The 19989-nt window shown below is 39.1% G+C and overlaps 1 protein-coding gene across 1 annotated transcript in view; it reads right to left on the reverse strand.

Moving 5' to 3' along the window:
• SCAP (SREBF chaperone) overlaps positions 1-19280 on the reverse strand; it is a 61673-nt gene extending 42393 nt beyond the window's left edge. The window contains exon 1 of the mRNA XM_058557233.1: positions 19221-19280. The gene's annotated coding sequence lies outside the window, so the exon portion shown is untranslated. The remainder of the gene's footprint in view (positions 1-19220) is intronic.
• Positions 19281-19989: the final 709 nt, after the last annotated feature.

Here is a 19989-nt window from a genome sequence, read left to right on the forward strand (position 1 = left end):
AAGGAATACAATAATTTTCCAGTTACTGACCCCAAAGAAATGTAGATCTGCAATCTGCCCAATAAAGAATTCAAAATAGTTGTTTTAAAGCTCAGTGAGCTACAAAAAAACACAACTCAGTGAAATCAGGAAAACAGTACATGAACAAAACGAGAAGTTTAACAGAGAGATAGAAATCATAAAAAAGAACCAAACAGAAGTTCTGGAGCTAAAGAATACAATGAATGAAATGAAAAATGCAACAGAGAGCATTAACAGCAGACTTGATCAAGCAGAAGAATTTGTGAAGTCAAAGGTCATTTGAAATTATCCAATCAGAGGAGAACAAAGAGAAAATAATAAAAATAAAAGAGTGACGAAAGCCTATATGAATCATAGCATACCATCAAGAGAAACAATTTAAGCACTGCTGGAGTCTCAGAAGGAGAAGAGAGGCAGGAAGGGAAGCAAAGCTTATTTAAAGAAATAATGGCTGAGACTTTCCAAAATCTGGGGAGAGATCCAGACATAAAAATTCATAAAACTCATAGGTCCCCAAAAATATTCAACCCAAAAAGATCTTCTCCAAGACACACTGTAATAAAATCATCTCATATCAAAGACAAAGAAAATTTTAAAAGCAACAAGAGAAAAATTCTTCACATACAAGGGAATCCCCCTAAGGTTATCAGCGGATTTCTCAGCTGAAAGCTTGTGGGGCAGTAGAGAGTGGGATGATATATTCAAAGAGCTACAAGAAAAAACTGCCAAGCAAGAATACTTTACCCAGCAAAGTTGTCCTTCAGAAATGAAGGCGAAATAAAGACTTTGCGAGACAAACAAAAGCTTAAGAGAGTTATCACCACTAGACCTGTCTTACAAGAAATGCTGAAAGGAGTTCTTCAAGCTGAAATGAAAAGACACTAATTAGTAACATGAAAACATACAAAAATATAAAACACACTGGTAAAAGTAAGTATATAGTCAAATTCAGAATACTCTAATATTGTAATATGATGGTGTGTCAATCACTTAATTCTAGTATAAAGGTTAAAGGACAAAAGTATTAAAAATCACTACAGCTACAAGAAGTTGCTAATGGATCGATACACAATATAAAAAGATGTAAACTGTGACATCAAAAACATGAAACGTGTGTGTGGGGTAAAAGCACAGAGTTTTTGTATACTATTGAAATTAGGTTGTTATTAACATAAAATAGACTGTTATAAATATAAGATGTTTTATGTAACCCTCATGGTAACCACAAAGCAAAAAGTACAGCAGATACACAAAAGATAAAGAGAAAGGAATCAAAACATACCATTACAAAAAGTCATCAATTTAAAAAGGAAGACAGCAAGAGAGGAAAAAAAGAACAAAGGAACTATAAAACAGCCAGAAAACAATCAATAAGATGACATAAGTAAGTCCTTACCTATCAATAATTACTTTAAATTTAAATGCATTAAATTGTCTAATCAAAAGGCAAAAAGTAGCTGATGGATAAAACAAGACTCAACTTGGGGCCGGCCCAGTGGCGCAAGCAGTTAAGTGCGTGTGCTCCGCTGCGGTGGCCCGGGGTTTGCCAGTTCGGATCCTGGGCGCGCATTGACGCACCACTTGGCAAGCCATGCTGTGGTGGCGTCCCATATAAAGTGTAGGAAGATGGGCACAGATGTTAGCCCAGGGCCAGTCTTCCTCAGCAAAAAGAGGAGGATTGGCAGATGTTAGCTTAGGGCCAATCTTCCTCACAAAAAAAAAAAAAAAAACAAGACTCAACTGTATGCTGCCTACAAGAGACTCACTTCAGCTTTAAGGACACAAAAAGACTCAAAGTAAAGGGACAGAAAACGACATTCCACGCAAATGGAAACCGAAAGAGAGCAGGGATAGCTATACTTATATCAGACAAAATAGACTTTAAGTCAAAAACTTAACAAGAGACAAAAAAGGTCATTATATGATGAGGGAGACATCAATTCATCAAGAGGCTATAACAATTATAAATATATATGTACCCAACATCAGAACACCTAAATATATTAAGCAAATACTAACAGATCTGAAGGGAGAAATAGACAACAATACAGTAATAAGAGGGGACACTTCAATACCCCACTTTCAACAATGGATAGATCATCCAAACAAAAAATTAATAAGGAAACATTGGACATGAACTATACTTTAGACCAAATGGACCTAACAAACATATAGAGAACATTTCATCCAAACAGCAGCAGAATACACATTCTTCTCAAGCACACATAGAACATTCCCCAAGATAGAGCATGTGTTAGGTCACAAAACAAATCTTAGCAAATTTAATAAGACTGAAATCACACCAAGTATCTTTTTTGACTACAACAAAACTAGAACTTTGAAAATAGAAATCATTAACAAGAGGAAAACCAGAAAATTCACAAATATGTGGAAATTAAACAACACACTCCTGAACAACCAAGCCAAAGATGAAGTCAAAAGAGAAATAAAAACATATTTTGAAACAAACGAAAATGGAAACACAACATAGCAAAACTTATGGCATGCAGCAAAAGCAGTTCTAAGAGAAAAGGTTACAGCAATAAAGGCCTACATTTAGAAAAAAGAAAGATCTCAAACAGACAATCTAACTTTATACTTCAAGGAACTAAAAAAAAGAAAATAACAAACTAAGCTGAAAGTTAGTAGAAGGAAGGAAATAACAAAGATCAGAGTGGAAATAAATGAAATAGAGTCTAAAAAGACAATAGAAAGGTTCAATGAAACTAAGAGCTGGTTTTTTGAAAAGATAAACAAAATTGACAAACCTATAGCTAGACTCACCAAGAAAAAAAGAGAGAGGACTCAAATAAATAAAATCAGAAATGAAAGAGGAGATGTTACAACTGATACCACAGAAATACAAAGGATCATAAGAGACTACTATGAACAATTATATGCCAATAACTTCGACAACCTAGAAGAAATGGATTAATTCCTAGAAACACACAACCTACCAAGAATGAATCATGAAGAAATAGAAAATCTGAACAGACTGATTACTAGTAAGGAGACTGAATCAGTAGTCAAAAACCTCCCAAAGAAACAAAAATCAAGGACTAGAGATGGCTTTACTGGAGAATTCTACCAAACATATAAATAAGAATTAATACCAATCCTTCTCATACTCTTCCAAAAAACTGAAGAGGAGGGAACAGTTCCAAACCCATTTCACAAGGCCAATATTACCCTGATACCAAAGCCCAAGAAGGACACTACAAGAAAAGAAAATTACAGGCCAATATCCGTGATGAATATAGATGCAAAAATTCTCAGAAAAATAACAGCAAACTGAATCCAAAAGCACACTAAAAAGATCACACACTATAATAAAGTTGGATTTATTCCTGGGATGCAAGGATGATGATTCAACATACACAAATCAATAAACACAATACACCACATTAACAGAATAAATGATAAAAATCATATGATCATCTCAATAGTTGCAGAAAAAGCATTTGACAAAATTCAACATCTTTTCATGCTACAAACCCTCAACAAATTGGGTATAGAAGGATTGTACCTCAACATGATAAAGGCCATAGATGAGAAGCTCACAGCTAACATCATACTCAATGGTGAAAACAAAGTTTTTTCTCTATGAGCAGGAACAAGACAACGGTGCCCACTTCTATTCAACATAGTACTGAAAATCCTAGCCAGAGCAATTAGGTAAGAAAAAAATACTCAAATTGGAAAGGAAGAAGTAAAATTGTCTGTTTGTAGATGACATGATCTTATGTCCTAAAGTACACCAAAAAAAAACTGTTAGAACTAATAAATTCAGTAAAGTTGTAAAAGGATACAAAATCACTATACAAAAATCAGTTGTGTTTCTATACACTAACAACAAACTATCAGAAAAAAAAATTAAGAAAACCACCCCATTTACAATAGCATCAAAAAGAATAAAATACCTACGAATAAATTTAACCAAGGAGGTGAAAGACCTATACACTGAAAACTGTAAGACACTGATGAAAGAAATTGAGGAAGACACAAATAAATGGAAAAATAGCCTATGTTCACCGATTGGAAGAATTAATATTGTTAAAATGTCCATACTACTCAAAGCAATCTCCAGATTCAATGCAATCTCTTTCAAAATTCCAATGGCATTTTTCACAGAAATAGAAAAAATAATCCTAAAATTCATATGGAACAAAAGACCCCAAATAGCCAAAGTAATCTTGAGAAAGAAGAACAAAGCTAGAGGCATCATACTTTCTGATTTCAAACTACATTAAATAGCTATAGTAATCAACAGTGTGATTCTGGCATAAAAACAGACATACAACCAATGGAACAGAACAGATAGCCTAGATATAAATCCACATGTGTAGGGTCAACTAATCTTTGACAAGGGCACCAAGAATACACAATGGGGAAAGGATAGTCTCTTCAATAAACGGTGTTGGGAAAACAGAATATCCACATACAAAATAATAAAACTGGATCCTTATCTTGTACCAATCATAAAAATTAACTCAAATGGATTGAAGACTCAAATGTAAGATCCAAAACCATAAAAGTCCCGAAAGAAAACATACAGAAAAGGCTCCTTGACACTGGTCTTGGCAATGATTTTTCGATATGACACCAAAAGCACAGGCAAAAAAAGCAAAAATGAATGAATAGTACTACAACAAATTAAAAAGCTTCTGCACAGCAAAGGAATAAATTAACAAAATGAAAAGGCAACCTACGGAATGGGAGAAAATATTTGCAAAACCATATATTTGTTAAGGAGTTAATATCCAAAACATGTAAGAAATTATATCACTCAATAGCAAAAAAAAAAAATACTCAATTAAAAAATGGGCAAAGGATCTGAACAGACATTTTTCCAAAGAAGACATACAAATGCCCAACAGGTACATGAAAAGGTGTTCAACATCACTAATCATAAGAGAAATGCAGGGCCAGCCCCATGGCTTAGCGGTTAAGTGCGCGCGCTCTGCTGCGGCGGCCCAGGGTTTGCAGGTTTGGATCCCGGACACACACTAGCACACCACTTGTCAAACCATGCTGTGGCAGTGTCCCGTATAAAGTAGAGGAAGATGGGCACGGATGTTAGCCCAGGACCAATCTTCCTCAACAAAAAAGAAGAGGATTGGCATCGGATGTTAGCTCAGGGCTGATGTTCCTCACACACACACACAAAAATTTTTTAAACCAAAAACCAAATTACCATATGATCCAGCAATCCCACTTCTGGGTATATACCCAAAGGAAACAAAATCATTATCCTGAAGTGATATCTCCACACCCATGTTCACTGCAGTATTATTCACAAAAGCCAAAAAAAAACCTGTCCACCAATAGATAAATGGATAAAGAAGATGTAGTATATATATACAATGAAATATTATTCAACCATGAGAAAGAAAGAAATCCTGCCATCTGCAACAACATGGAAGAACCCAGAGAACATGATGGTAAATGAAATTAGGCAGAAAGAGAAAGATAAATACTGTATGATCCCACTTACATGTGGACTCTTAAAAAAAAGTGTCAAACTCACAGAAACAGAGAGTGGAATGGTTATGGTCATTACCAGATGGTAGCGGGTGGGGGAGATGGGGAGATGCTGGTCAAAGGGTAGAAGCCTTAAGTTATAAAATGAATAAGCTCTGGGGATCTAATGTACAGCCTGGTGACCATAATTAATAATACTGTTGTACTTGAAATTTGCTAAGAGGGCCGGCCCCGTGGCTTAGCGGTTAAGTGTGTACGCTCCACTGCTGGCGACCCGGGTTCGGATCCCGGGTGCGCACCGACGCACTGCTTCTCCGGCCATGCTGAGGCCGCGTCCCACATATAGCAACTAGAAGGATGTGCAGCTATGACATACAACTATCTACTGGGGCTTTGGGGAAAAAAAAAAAAAAGGAGGAGGATTGGCAATAGATGTTAGCTCAGAGCTGGTCTTCCTCAGCAAAAAGAGGAGGATTAGCATGGATGTTAGCTCAGAGCTGATCTTCCTCACAAGAAAAAAAAAAAAAAAGACACCGCAGGATAATTTTTCATACTCTTCTACTAGGAGGATCTTTCTAGGTACGACAGAGAACTCACCTTAAAAGGCCAATAAATATGACCCCAGTAAGAACAAAATTTTTTTCATGACAAAACCATCCTAAGTAAGAAGATAAATAACAATATGGAAAAATATAACTGCCATTCATATCACTGACAAAGTGATAAGTTCTTTGATAAATAAACAATTTTTACAAAACCAATTAAAAAAACACCAAAGCCCAATAGAAAAATGGGCAAAGAATACAACCAGCTTTTTCACAGAAAATAAAATAGAAATGGTCTTTCAACCTTATAGCAACAGGAGAGAGACAAATTAAAACTATCCCTGAGAGAGACAAATTAAAACTATCCCTGATATAATGTGAATGCTCATTCTATTATTATTTTAACTTTTCTGGAGGTTAAACTTAGAAGTTTGGGGGGAAAAAAATCTACACAAACTATTTTTTCACCTATCAAATTGGCAAAGATCAAACTGTGTGGTACCACAATGCTGGTGAGGGTGTGGACAAACAGGCACCGCCACACACAGCTGAGACGCATACGTGGATAGGACCTCTATGAGATTTATCTAGTGAGAACTATCAAAGTTACAAAAGTACATACTCACCAAGCCAGCACTCCTGCCTCTGGCAAGTGATGGATAGATGCATTTGGCCATGCATGGACTGATGCATATTGGAGGTTACTTAGCGTTGTCTGCACTAGCAAAATTTAAAACACCTTACATGTCCATCAATAAAGCTCTGGCTAAATTAAATTAAGGTACATCCTGACAATGGAATATTATCAAGTTGTAAAGACAATGAGAAAACTCTTACGTATTGATAATGACTATCACAAACAGAAAAAACCAGAGTACAGGGTGCTACTTTCATGTAGAAGAAATGAGCTCTCTTGTATTTGTCAGTATTAGGCACAGAACACCCCTGAACGGACACCTGAGAACTGGTAACACTGGATGCCTCTGGGGAGAGGATCTGGTGGCCAAGAGTAAGATGGAAGGGAAACTTTCCCGTGTATACTCTGTTATACCTTTTGAATTTTGTGACATGTGAATGTATTACTGCAGTGAAAAGCTAAAATTTAAAAATGATGAATAAGGGCCGGCCCTGTGGCTTAGCAGTTAAGTGCGCGCGCTCCGCTGCTGGCGGCCCAGGTTCGGATCCTGGGCCACGCACCAACGCACCGCTTCTCCAGCCATGCTGAGGCCGCGTCCCACATACAGCAACTAGAAGGATGTACAGCTGACATACAACTATCTACTGGGGCTTTGGTGGAAAAATAAATAAATAAATAAAATTATAAAAAAAAAAAACAACACTAAGATATCACCTCACGCCCGTTAGAATGGCTATAATCACCAAGAGAAAAAACAACAAGTGTTGGAGAGGCTGTGGAGAAACAGGAACCCTCATACACAGCCGGTGGGAATGCAAACTGGTGCAGCCTCTAAGGAAAACAGTATGGAGATTCCTCAAAGAATTAAAAATAGAGACGCCCTATGACCCAGCCATCCCACTACTGGGAATCTATCCAACGAACCTGAAATCAACAATCCAAAGAGGCTTATGCACCCCTATGTTCATTGCAGCACTATTCACCATAGCCAAGAAGTGGAAGCAACCTAAGTGTCCCTCGACTGACAACTGGATTAAGAAGATGTGGTATATATACACGATGGAATACTACTCAGCCATAAAAAAGACAAAATCGTCCCATTTGCAATAACATGGATGGGCCTGGAGGGGATTATGTTAAGTGATGTAAGCCAGAAGGAGAAAGACAAACACTGTATGATCTCACTCATATGTGGAATATAAACCAAAACACGGACAGAGAAAACTGTATTATGGTTACCAGGGGCAATGGGGGTGGGAAGTGGGCACAAGGGGTGAAGGGAGTCATATATACGGTGATGGACAAACAAAAATGTACAACCCAAAATTTCACAATGTTAAAAACTATTAAAACATCAATAATAAAAAAAAAAACTTTCAGCCAAGAATACTGTATCCAGCAAAAATATCCTTCAAATATGATGGAGAAATAGTAACCCTCCCAGATAAACAAAAGCTAAGGAAGTTCATGGCAACAAGACCCCCACTACAAGAAATACTCAAGAAGGCCCGCAGGCCTGAAAAAAAGAAGAGAAAGGGAATACAAAGCTTGGAGCAAGGAGAAAAATAGGTAGATAAACTCAGAAAAATAGTAGATCTTTACCGGAATAGGTTAGCAACCACTTAAATACCAAAATCAAAGATCAAAGGAAGGAATTCACCAAAAATAAATTTAACCTCGTCACTGTAAACACATAGCCACAACACAAGATAGAATAAGGTATAACAAGAACGACGTAGAAGGGGAAGAGGACAGTGATTGAACTGACTTAGTATAAGGAAACAGGAGGCCATCAGATAATGGACTATCTCATACACAAGATTTTTTACACAAACCTCAAGGTAACCACTAAACAAATAATCAAAACAAAATCACATATGATAAACAAAGAGAAAACTAGAAGAGTCATAACACAGAACAACCAAACTGAATTGGCAGTCCGAAACAAATGGGACAAGAAACAAAGGAAACACAAAAGAACCAGAAAATAAGTGACAAAACAGCAACATTAAGCCCTCATATATCAATAATTACCCTAAATGTAAATGGATTGAACTCTCCAATAAAAAGATTCAGAGTGGCAGGACAGATTAAAAAGCAAGACCCAACAATATGCTGCCTCCAGGAAACACATCTCAGCTCTAAAGACAAGCACAGGCTCAGAGTGAAAGGATGGAAGACAATACTCCAAGCTAATGGAAAACAAAAGAAAGCAGGTGTTTCCATACTCATATCAGACAAAGTAGACTTCAAGATAAAACAGGTTAAGAAAGACAAAGAAGGGAAATACATAATGATAAAAGGGACACTCCACCAAGAAGACATATCACTTATAAATATATATGCACCCAACATAGGAGCACCAATGTACACAAAGCAACTATGAACAAACCTAAAAGGAGACATTAACAACAACACAATAATAGTAGGGGATCTTAATACCCCACTTACATCAATGGATAGATCATCCAGACAAAAAGTCAATAAAGAAATAGTGGACTTAAATGAAAAACTGGACGAGATGGACCTAGTAGACATATACAGAGCACTCCATCCAAAAACAGCTGACTACACATTCTTCTCAAGCGCACACAGAACATTCTCAAGGATAGACCATATGTTGGGAAACAAAGCAAGCCTCAATAAATTTAAGAAGATTGAAATCATAACAAGCATCTCTTCCGACCATAATGCTATGAAACTGGAAATGAAGCACTAAAAAAAAACGGGGAAGGTGACAAAAATGTGGAGATTAAACAACATGCTACTGAACAACCAATGGATCATTGATGAAATTAAAGGAGAAATCAAAAACTATCTGGAAACAAACGAAAATGAAGCTATGCCATACCAAACCATATGGGATGCAGCAAAAGTGGTCCTGATAGGGAAACTCATAGCAATACAAGCCCACCTTAACAAACAAGAAAAAGCCCAAATAAGCAATCTTAAATTACACCTAACAGAAGTAGAAAAAGAAGAACAAACAAAGCTCAAAGTCAGCAGAAGGAGAGAAATAATAAAAATCAGAGCAGAAATAAAAGAAATTGAGACCAAAAAAACAGTAGAAAGGATTAATGAAACAAAGAGTTGGTTCTTTGAGAAGATAAACAAAATCGACAAACCCTTAGCCAGGCTTACTAAGAAAAAAAGAGAAAAGGCTCGAGTAAATAAAATTAGAAATGAAAGAGTTTGAGAAATTACAATGGATACCACAGAAATACAGAGGATCATAAGAGAATACTGTGAGAAATTATATGCCAACAAATTGGACAATCTAGAAGAAATAGATAAATTCTTAGACTCATACAACCTCCCAAAACTGAACCAAGAAGAAATGGAGAATCTGAATAGACCAATCACAAGTAAAGAGATTGAAATAGTAATCAAAAACCTCCCAAAAAATAAAAGTCCAGGACCAGATGGCTTCTGCAGTGAATTTTACCAAACAGTCAAAGAAGATTTAATAACCATCCTTCTCAAACTATTCCAAAAAATAGAGGAAGATGGAACACTTCCTAAATCATTCTATGAGGCCAACATCACCCTGATACCAAAGCCAGACAAAGACAATACAAAGAAAGAAAATTACAGGTTAATATCGCTGATGAACATAGATGCAAAAATCCTCAACAAAATATTGGCAAACCGAATACAGCAATACATTAAAAAGATCATACATCATGATCAAGTGGGATTTATACTACAGACGCAGGGATGGTTCAACCTCCGCAAATCAATCAACGTGATACACCACATCAACAAAACAAAGAATAAAAACCACATGGTCATCTCAATAGACGCAGAGAAGGCATTTGACAAGATACAACATTCATTTATGAAAAAAACTCTCAACAAAATGGGAATAGAAGGAAAATATCTCAACATAATAAAGGCTATTTATGACAAACCCACAGCCAACATCATACTCAATGAGGAAAGAGTGAAAGCCATTCCTCTGAGAACAGGAATGAGGCAGGGCTGCCCACTCTCACCACTCCTGTTCAACATAGTACTGGAGGTTTTGGCCAGAGCAATTAGGCAAGAAAAAGGAATAAAAGGAATCCAAATAGGTAACGAAGAAGTGAAACTGTCACTATTTGCAGATGACATGATTTTATATATAGAAAACCCTAAAGAATCCGTTGGAAAACTATTAGAAATGATCAACAACTACAGCAAAGTTGCAGGGTACAAAATCAATCTACAAAAATCAGTTGCATTTCTGTATGCTAATAATGAACTAACAGAAAGAGAGCTCAAAAAGATAATACCATTTACAATTGCATCAAAAAGAATAAAATACCTAGGAATAAATCTTACCAAGGAGGTGAATGACCTATACAACGAGAACTATAAGACATTATTGAAAGAAATCGATGATGGCATAAAGAAATGGAAAGATATCCCATGTACATGGATTGGAAGAATAAACATAGTTAAAATGTCTATATTACCTAAAGCACTCTACAGATTCAATGCAATCCCAATCAGAATCCCAATGACATTCTTCACGGAAATAGAAAAAAGAATACTAAAATTCATATGGGGCAACAAAAGACCCCGAATAGCTAAAGCAATCCTAAGAAAAAAGAACAAAGCTGGAGGCATCACAATCCCTGACTTCAAAACATATTACAAAGCAATAGTAATCAAAACAGCATGGTACTGGTAGAAAAACAGACACACAGATCAATGGAACAGAATTCAAAGCCCAGAAATAAACCACACACATATGGACAGCTAATTTTCGACAAAGGAGCCAAGAACATACAATGGAGAAAGGAAAGTCTCTTCAATAAATGGTGTTGGCAAAACTGGACAGCCACATGCAAAAGAATGAAAGTGGACCATCTGCTATCGCCATTCACAAAAATTAACTCAAAATGGATCAAAGACCTGAAGGTGAGACCTGAAACTATATAACTCATACAAGAAAATATAGGCAACACACTATTTGACATTGGTCATAAAGGAATCTTTTCAGATGACATGCCTACCCAGACTAGGGAAACTGAAGAAAAAATAAACAAATGGGACTTTATCAGATTAAAGAGCTTCTACAAGACAAACGAAACCAGAATCAAGATGAAGAGACAACTCACCAGCTGGGAGAGAATATTTGCAAAACATACATCTGACAAGAGGTTGATCTCCATAATATATAAAGACCTCACACAACTGAACAACAAAAAAACAAACAACCCGATAAAAAAACAGGAAGAGGAAATGAACAGACACTTCTCCAAAGAAGATATACAGACGGCCAACAGGCACATGAAAAGATGTTCAACATCATTAATCATCAGGGAAATGCAAATCAAAACAACACTAAGATATCACCTCACGCCCGTTAGAATGGCTATAATCGCCAAGACAAAAAATAACAAATGTTGGAGAGGCTGTGGAGAAACAGGAACCCTCATACACAGCCGGTGGGAATGCAAACTGGTGCAGCCTCTAAGGAAAACAGTATGGAGATTCCTCAAAGAATTAAAAATAGAGCTACCCTATGATCCAGCTATCCCACTACTGGGAATCTATCCAACGAACCTGAAATCAACAATCCAAAGAGGCTTATGCACCCCTATGTTCATTGCAGCACTATTCACCATAGCCAAGAAGTGGAAGCAACCTAAGTGTCCCTCGACTGACAACTGGATTAAGAAGATGTGGTATATATACACGATGGAATACTACTCAGCCATAAAAAAGACAAAATCGTCCCATTTGCAATAACATGGATGGGCCCGGAGGGGATTATGTTAAGTGATGTAAGCCAGAAGGAGAAAGACAAACACTGTATGATCTCACTCATATGTGGAATATAAACCAAAACACGGACAGAGAAAACTGTATTATGGTTACCAGGGGCAATGGGGGGGGGGGCACAAGGGGTGAAGGGAGTCATATATATGGTGATGGACAAACAAAAATGTACAACCCAAAATTTCACAATGTTAAAAACTATTAAAACATCAATAAAAAAAAAAGACCAAATTTGAATTTTGTACCAGCTTACTTTTGATATTAAAAATCATTTACTTAAAAAAAAAAAAAGCCTCATGACAATATCAGATAAAAGGCAACTCAACCAAAAAGCTTAATTTTTAAGAGGTCAGAAATGGCTGGATAGCCACAGCTATGAGAAATTACTATGTTTCTAAATATGGTTCTGCTTTGCATATGTGCATAAACAGCTTAGAGGTGAGCCCTAATTTCCAGTGACACACTTAGGAGGAGAACTGGCTGTGACCTATCTTGCAGCCAAAGGCTTCACTCTTCATCTGTCAGGAAGCACTGTAATATGCAAAACTAAAATACCAGCTCTCTTTATCATGGAATTTCTATTTTTATTTAGTAAGTTATGGAATTTTAAGTATTTAGATTTAGAGGTTAAAGATCTAAAAAAATAGATTTTGAACCTGTTCTCATAGACGACCATTTGGAAACTAATGGTTATATTCTATTCATATTTAAGCTGCTTATTTAATTTGGTTTCTTACTGGATACTTAAATTGCAAACTTCAATTGCAAAATTGCAAAAATCAAGGCATGTTTTTAATAAAACAAAACTGGCAAGAGTCCTTCCCTGAAGAGAATAACTCTTCCTTCCCCCCTCTTTGAAATAAAAGATTATTTTCAGTGAAAAAAAAAAAAATGAGCAGCAAGAAAAAGAATGAGTACACACGAAGGCATAAGGGAAGGCAGGGCTCAGTGAGATTCAACCGTACAAAAAAATAAAAGGAATGTGGAGAAAAAGGAACCCTGGTACACTGCTGGTAGGAATGTAAATTGGTACAGCCACTGTGGAAAATGGTATGGAGATTTCTCAAAAAGTTAAAAATAGAAATACCATATGATCCAGCTATTCCACTTCTGGGTATTTATCCAAAGAACTAAAAATACGAATTCAAAAAGATATATCCACCTCTATGTTCACTGCAGCATTATTCACAATTGCCAAGACTTGGAAGCAACCTAAGTGCCCATCAACAGATGAATGGATAAGGAAGATGTGGTATATATATAAAACGAAATACTACTCAGCCATAAAAAAAAGATGAAATCTTGCCATTTGCAACAACATGGATGAAGCTCGAGGGTATTGTGCTAAGCGAAATAAGTCAGCCAGAGAAAGAAAATTACCATATGACTTCACTGATATGTGGAAGATAAACAAATAAACACATAGATACAGAGAACAGATTGGTGGTTACCAGAGGGGAAGGGTGCAGGGGAAGGACAAAAAGGGTAAAGGGGCACATATGTATGGTGATGGATGGCAACCAGACTTTTGGTGGTAAGCACAATGCAGTCTATACATAAGTCAAAATATAATGATGTGCACCTGAAATTTACATGATGTTATAAACCAGTGTTGACTTCAATTTAAAAAAAAGGGAAATACGGCTAGGAACAAAGATTTGGCTATAAGAATATAATCACAGTAATGTTTAGAATAAGGATGAAATGTGTTATATATTTTATGGTAAAATCTGAGACAAAGAGCAAAATATCCAGCCATTAAAAACAATGTTATACGCCAAAAGTAAGGTTAATACAGAAAGAACAAGCCCGAGGACTCTGAATACAGACTGGACTCTGAGCTCCCTAGTGGCAAAGCCAAAGAGGGAAACATTACTGATACAGTTCACTGTATACTTTAGACAAAATCAAACCAGTGGCCCAAAAGAAGGGCACTGGACCTGGAGGAAATTTCTAATTGGCCTCACAGATTTTCTTGGGGCCAGATATACTTTCAATATACTTTTCATATAGATTTCAATGCAAGCTGATGGGGCCATGCAAAGTTAAGTTTAGTAAAAAGCAACTGGAAGAGGGGCCAGAATTATGCTGCTTCCTAATGATCCAGCTTCATCCAAAAACAAAACGTTGCCTGGAACGGGTGCATTGAAGCACCTTCCAGTACAGGCCAATGGATGTTCTTTCTCACAGATGAGCTTGGGATGGCTTTTGGGAGGTAAAGAATTCAAGATTATCCTCCCTGACAAGAATATGATATACAACATTCTCTGTTGCCTGCTAAAGACAGGTCTTGATTTTTTTAACAGTCACTGTCACTGGGGTGACAAATGCAAACGAATGTCAAACCCAACCAGGGCTCAGCCCAGAGAGAAGAGACCTAATCACCTCACGGAGATGAGGCAGCATAAACATGACCTGGTAGAGGGAAGAAGGATCGGGTGGGCCAGCTTAAGGCAGATCATGAGAGTACGGAGCTATGAAAGATTGCTGAAGAGGAAAGAGACCGTGATTGGAGACTTTCTGAGTGATAGTTCAGTCTTCTGAAAGGTGCAACCCAAGCCCAAAGCCAAATGCAGCAAGCTGGGTTGGACGAGGCTGAGCAAAGGAGAAAGTTATTGGAAAACATAAAAATAAATGAGATTTTATGTTTTACAAAACCAAAAATGTACAATAGTTTTTCACATGAAAGATGTTCACACAATAACATAGAAAATGGATACAAAACCGCATGATCCTATGATATATACAGAGAGAGAAAGAGAGAGCAAGGGAATGAGGAAGAAGCCTAAGAAGCCAGCTAGTGGTTACCACTGGGATTACAGACTATATCAACTGTGTATGAGTACAAGTGTGCGTGCTTGCCTATTAATTTTTCTAAATTGCGGATGACTTGTATTAAAAAAGAAAAACCTTTAATCCCTCAAGAAATTTAGAAATATAGAATTGCAGGAAAAGACAGAACCAGTACTGTAATTGAGAATGCAATCTTAATTATGACATCATCTAAAAATAAGGAGAAAATTGGCTAAAAACAACAGCCAGTTATGTACTTGGCAAAACTATACTACAAGACTGACTAATGCTGATGGGATTCAGCATGAAACATATATGCACTAGCAGCATGCTCTGGTTTTAGGTATATCTGTATGGAGCCACAGCTCTCGAAGTATGGTGCCCCAGGCCAGCAGCAGCTGCACCTGGTAACTTGTTTGAAACTCAAATTCCAGGGCCTAACTCTGACCTACAGAAAGAGCAACTCTAGAGGTGAGGTTAAAACAAGCCCTCCAGGCAATTTTGATTCACACTCAAGTTTGAGAACCACCGGTATGAATTAATGATATCACACCTAGATAAAAATACCTTCTTTAGTTAGGAAAATATATTTCTTGCTCAAAACCCATTTTGCTATTTCAACTTAACTCCTGAACAAGTACTAATCTACTGAATTGTGAAGTGATAAGCTGGGAGATAATAAAGATATTTTTTAAATTAGGTAGAATTCTGGAACTGCTTATTTTGAGATAATGTACCAACCACTGCAGTGGAATGAACTAAAAAAAAATCAAATCTAGTTTTTAAAACTTGATAAGGAATCAATGTATTTGAAATTTCAATATCTAGATGATTTGAAAATACTCTAACGTTGAGGAATAGCACAAATACAACTATTACAACTACCACATTTTCGTGAACTGATTATTTTAGTCTGACTTCCAACTAAAATTAACTAATGTTTAAAATAGCAGAGATTCAACAAAATCTAACTTTTTTTTTAAGATTTTATTTATTAATTTTTTTCCCCCCAAAGCCCCAGTAGATAGCTGCGTGTCACAGCTGCACAGCCTTCCAGCCGCTGCATGCGGGACGCGGCCCCAGCATGGCCGGAGAAGCGGCGCGTCGGTGCGCGCCCGGGATCCGAACCCGGGCCGCCAGCAGCGGAGCGTGAGCACCCAACCGCTAAGCCACGGGGCTGGCCCCAAAATCTAACTTCTAAAGGGCTTTATCAGTCACTATAGCTTCAAACTTAAGCTTGGTGCTATATTTGAGACATAAAGACTATTGAAATACCAGATCCTCTTTCCTACTTGTGACTGCAATTTTTTAAATAATTTATAATTGGTTATTAATATGAAATACCATTCTCTCTGATAATGAGGAATTACACTGAGTTTCACTGGACTTCCAACTCAGGAACAAATGGTTAGCACCTTACATGTGCTAATGTAAGGCTAATAATTATGCCTTACGTAATTTATGCATTCGGAAAATGCTAAAATATCAAATAAACCAGTGGTTATCAAATGTTTTTCATTATGAATCCCCAACAACAAAAATCTGAGTATATGTCCCCAATATATGTATATTTATATATAAATTATATATGTACTGTGATAATATAGTGTACATTATAAAATACATAATAAAAATGAAGGCCGAAATAAACACAAAGATCAGTTTTAATTCTTTTTTTCCTGAGACCCACGTGCACCCTTCATGCTCACACCCTCCTCCTCTTTGGACTCCACTGCAAAGCTTATATATGGCCCAGAAACCCTGCAAGCATCCTCCGGCAGTGCCCCTGACCACTCAAGTGGAAGCTGTCAAATGCAGGGGCCAAATTGCTATCTCCTTTCTGAGTTCCACCACCGCTGACTGAAGTCTATGATGCTGGATTCCTCCCTTCACCTCGATCACCTTCTTCTGCTAGCTCTCACCTGCCAATGGGCAACAGAGCAGACTGTGAAGCCAACAGATGCAAGAACAGCATAAAGCACGGACTCCGTTGCCGGACAAACCTGGGTTTACGCCTGGGCTCTGCTTCTAATTCACTAGGTGACCCAGGGCCAGTCAGATAACATCTCTAAAACTCACCAGTAAAGGGGGTGATAACAGTATCATCTCACCTGGTTATTATGATGATTAAGTGAGATAAGCTATTATTAGAGCACCTAGCACAGTACCTAGACAGCACAAATGCTCAATAAATATTTCACCCAGAATTATTACTTCAGATGGCAAAAGAAGTCACCTGGACTTTGTTTCATCGGCCAGCTCAGGAAGGGACCAAGTTACAGTGGAAGTAGCTCAGGTAGTACAGTCAAGCACATCTGGTTTGCAGGCCTGATCCACCACTTACCAGCTGGGTGACCCTGAGAACCCAGTTTCTCTATGAGGGACAGTCTTCTCATCTGTTTATTGTGAGTGATGACAGAAACCATATATGCAGTACCCATTAGAGCCAGTGAAACTACCACTAGTGGCCAGCAAATGGCCACCAAAGTGAGGATAAGCAAACAGTACATAAAGCTAAGTGTCATTCCAGGGTCCTTGAGACGCATTCACGTGCATGGCTAGATACTAAGAGAGTGAGCATCCCTAAAGTCTACCACCAAATGTTAATAAATGCATGTGTACTAATCCCCACAGGTATGGTTTGTTGCCCACTGGACAGCTTACTTGCTCATATATGACCTCAGGCAATTCACAATCTTTATGCCTCCATTTTCTAGTCATAAACTGGGAGCAGACTTTTTACCCACCTCACAACAGTAAACTCATCTAGATAACTGGTGGGGGCAGGGAGGATTATGAAATATACGGAGACCTCTGGAGAGGTGCAGTTTTGCCACAACAGCAAAAGAAGAGAGAGAGCTCTCAAACACCAGACTAGTTCCTAATAAATAAGAAGTAATTCTTTCAATTTCAATCTATTACCAAAAGAATAAATATGGAGATACATTTACACATATTTTGTGTTTTTTACATCGTTTGTCCAGTGGGAATGCTGCAAATGTGTAAAACACCTAAAACCTAAACTATATTAACATACATTTTAAAAGATACGGGTCATCAATTAGGTATCACTCGGGAACACCTAAAATGTACTCAGTGCTAACCAGACACCCTTGACCCTGACTCCCTTGTAAAAGCTTCAATCTTTAGCACAACACCAGTAAGGACACTGCATAACCAAACTCCACAAAACATGAGGCCAGATAAAAGAAACACACACAAAGCTAACATCATTAAAGAAACCTCTTCTGTGTTCTCTTCACAAAAATTATTACAAAATCCTCACAAAGAGTTTAGTCACACAGCTCTGACTGTCACCTCAGAACGTGGGGCAGTAAGTGGCCCAAATTAGGGGGAACCCCTCCCAGAGCCCCCCCAGGGACTCCCTGTCCCTTCAGCCAACAGCATTTCTACCTGTACAACTTTCTGTGATTCAAACAGTCTGGATCCGAGGCTCCCTGCAACTAATGCTATCGTGACATTATAATCCTGTATGATATACTGAGCTAACAGACCCACCTAGAAGTAAACAGGTAACATCCGTGAGCAAAGTTTAGGTTTGGGCAAAACAGAAAACCCAAACAAAACCCAAAAAAGCTACGTGTTGCCTCTCAATTAGATCTTCCAAAAGAGGCAGGAACAGACAGCATGCTCTCCCTCTCACTCTGGAAAACCCAGACAGCCCAAAAGCAGGTTCTAGAAGCAACAGCTTCCCGAGGAACGGCGAGGCCAGGAGGCGCAACGGCGCGACCACCTCTCCAGGCAGAGGTCACCCGGGGCCAGGGATGGGGGGCGCAGTCGGGGTGGGGACGCGGCGGCCTGGTCCCGTCTCCCGGCTGCCGCCTCCCGGCCCGGCCCGGCCCGCACGGCTGCTGGACAGCGCCCACGCCTGCGCGCCCGTGCCCCCGGCGGCCCCCATCCTGGAACTCCCCGGCTGCGCGGCAGGAGGCCCAACTCCGGACCCGTGGCGGTACCTGTGGCAGCAGCAGCTCCCGGGCGGCGGCGCCGGCGGCAGGGCGCGGCGTGCGCGCTCCCGGCCCGCGGTCCGGTGCGTAGCGCGCGCGCCCCCTCTCTCCCGGTAGCCTGGCGCCCGCGCAGCTCTCCGCCCCTTCACCTCTCACCTCCTACCTTTCCCCTCCCACCCCCGCAGCTCTCCACACGTGCTCCCGATGGCGCGCGCATGCGTAGTCGAGCCCCGCCCGCGGCTCCCGCTCGCCCCCTGGCGGACGCCAGTCACACAACCCCAAGGGAGGGAGAGGTGGTGGTACAGGGCAGAGCCGGGCCGTCGGGGCGGGGCGTCAAGATGGGATAGGGCTGTAAGGACCGCACCAGGGCTTTTGACTACACGTTCCTGAGAATTATCAAGAACATGCACATGGGGCCGGCCCGGTGGCGCAAGCGGTTGGGTGCGCGCGCTCCGCTGCGGCGGCCCGGGGTTCGCTGGCCCGGATCCCGGGCGCGCACCGACGCACTGCTTTGGCAAGCCATGCTGTGGCGGCGTCCCATATAAAGTGGAGGAGGATGGGCACGGATGTTAGCCCAGGGCCGTCTTCCTCGGCATAAAAAGAGGAGGATTGGCGGATGTTAGCACAGGGCTGATCCCCTCACAAAAAAAAAAAAAAAAAAAAAACATGCACAAGATGCCCATGTTCCCTGTTTTATAACAACGAAAAATTAAAAGCAGCCCAGAGACACAACAAATGCAGATGGGTCGAATAAATTACGTCCATGAGTTTCTCTACA

This window comes from Diceros bicornis, chromosome 2 (genome assembly GCF_020826845.1).
Source record: "Diceros bicornis minor isolate mBicDic1 chromosome 2, mDicBic1.mat.cur, whole genome shotgun sequence".
In the NCBI taxonomy this organism is placed as follows: Eukaryota; Metazoa; Chordata; class Mammalia; order Perissodactyla; family Rhinocerotidae; genus Diceros; species Diceros bicornis.